This window comes from Agelaius tricolor, unplaced genomic scaffold (genome assembly GCF_023055355.1).
Source record: "Agelaius tricolor isolate 1412-34295 unplaced genomic scaffold, bAgeTri1.0.p SCAF_20, whole genome shotgun sequence".
In the NCBI taxonomy this organism is placed as follows: domain Eukaryota; kingdom Metazoa; phylum Chordata; class Aves; order Passeriformes; family Icteridae; genus Agelaius; species Agelaius tricolor.
The window spans coordinates 15,033,057-15,035,215 of record NW_027269280.1 but is presented as its reverse complement, the minus strand read 5'-3'; the positions used below and the strand labels follow the sequence as shown (position 1 = coordinate 15,035,215).

General features: G+C 56.8%; 1 long non-coding RNA gene across 1 annotated transcript; it reads left to right on the top strand.

The window, feature by feature from the left end:
* The first annotated feature begins 850 nt into the window (after nucleotides 1-850).
* On the top strand, nucleotides 851-1,769 carry LOC139598905 (uncharacterized). The gene is made up of 3 exons (XR_011682063.1): nucleotides 851-868; nucleotides 1,135-1,191; nucleotides 1,440-1,769. It is a non-coding gene; the product is annotated as an uncharacterized lncRNA (long non-coding RNA).
* Nucleotides 1,770-2,159: the final 390 nt, after the last annotated feature.

Here is a 2,159-nt window from a genome sequence, read left to right as displayed (position 1 = left end):
CATCTCATCATATTACTCACATTTACATTAATATTTTTAATTAATTTTATTTATAGATATTATATATATTATAGAGAATATCTTTTAATAGAATATCGGATATACCATTTTTATATTATATATTTCTATTACTTATATTTATTTATAATAAGTATTTATAGATATCAGAATAAAAATTATATAACTGTATATTTGGATTTATATTTTTATATTATTTATATTTATACTATTTAAAAAAACCCAGCCCAGAACCTACTAAAAAGCAAAAATCCCAAATTTATTTAAAAGTACATTTAACATTTTTATATTTACAATCTATATTTAAATATCTTTGTATATGTATAATAGATTATAATTTATATCTATTATGTTACAATAATATACTATATAGTATAGATTTTTGTATTTATCTATTTTCCATATTTATTTTTACTGTTATAATTATATAATTTTTCTTCCTGAGGAGGAGGGACCTCGAGGAGCTGCTGATGAAGGGGCAGCGGATGCAGTTCGCCGAGCGCCTGGTAAGGACAGCCCGGGATCCCCAGCCGCAGGCTGGAGAAGCTCCCCTAGCCCCGGTGCTTGGTGCGGGGGGCTGGCAGCTGTGCCCCCGCCCGGCGCCGCAGCCGGGCCCGCCAGCCCGCGCCCCCCACGCCGCTCCCTGGCCTGGGCCGTGCGGGCCGGCTCGGCCGGTGCTGGGCGCGGGGAACGCCCGGCCGAGGGGCAGAGCCCGCGCCGAGCCTTTCCTGCCGGCGCTCCCCGCAGCTGCTGCAGGACGAGAGCCGAGCGGCCGAGCAGCTGCGCTGGGCGCTGCCGCGCCTGTGGAGCCCACAGAGGCCCGTGCGCCAGGCGGCCGTCGGGATCATCGGTGAGCCCCGAGCCCGGCGCCCCTCCCCGCCCCCGGCCCGGCTGCTGCCCCGGCGGCAGCGGGAGCCGCGCCCGGGCCGCTGCAACCCCGGCCGCCCTCGGCGCTGCCGCCGCCCTCCCGCAGCCAGCCGTGCCCTCGGGCGGCAGCGCGCGGCAGGGGCCGGCAGGAGCCCTGCCGGGGCAGGAGGGCGTGCGGCCGCAGGGGCTGGCAGCGCCCGTGCCGGGCAGCTGTGCCGCCTGGCGCCGCCACGGGCTCTGTCTTGCCAGGGCTGGCCGGAGTGCTCGTGAAGGGACAGAAGGAGGAGCTCCAGATCCTCAGCGAGGGTGAGTCAGGGCATCCTGGCCCCGGAGCTACAATCCGTGCCCGGGCTGCGAAGGGCTCTGCTCCCCGTGCGGACCAGGGGCGGCGGGGGCAGAGCCCGGAGAGCTGTCAGGGAAACGTGGGCGATGCGTGGCCAGCACCTTCCGGCCGAAGCCATGGCAAGAGCCGGCTGGGATGGCCCTGGCAGGAGGCTTTCCTTGGATTCCCTCAATCTGGCCTCTGCGCGTGGCTCTGTTCCTCTCTCTTCCAGCTCTTCAAGCCCTGAGGGAAGATGAGAGCCCATCCTGCCTCAGCATACTGATTCAGCTGACCTTTGAGAGAAGATCTGCAGGACTTTGTTCATCTGCTGGATCAGATGCACCGGCGTCCATCGGCGATTTCCAGTTCCCACTGAAGATGAGAGCACCTGCAGAGCAGGATGGACCAGCTGGAGCTCCAGGCACAGCTCTTGCTGCTCAGAGCTGAGCCTGTGGGAAGCTCCAGGAGCTCCTGCCATCTCTCTCCCTGTTGGCAGCTCCCTCCCTGCAGCCCTCAGGCCCTGCCCACTCCCTTTTTTTATCTCCCAGCTCACCCCTTCCCTTTGCTTTCCCTTAATAAACAGCTTGGGTTTTTCACTTGAGCCGCGTCTCCGTGGAGCTGAAGGGACACAAAATCTGAGCCCGGGCATGTGCAGGGCCCTGCTGCCGTTCTCCTCCCCGCTGCATTCTGTGCAGGGACAGAGAGGAACAAGGGCAGCTCAGGCTGCAAAGGTCCCTGTCCTGCTGCTCCAGTTGCACAGCCCTGTGGAGTTCAAGGTTGTGCTGAGCACGCTGAAGGGGACAAGGACCCTGGGTTTTAGAAGAGCCAATTTGAGTTTGCTCTGATCCCAGCCGTGAGGGATTCCATGGTGTCCTGGTTCAGGGCAAATTTTGGGGAGAACCCCCAGAGGGGCTCCTCTAGGAAAGCAGATTCAATCGGCCCCTCCCCCCAG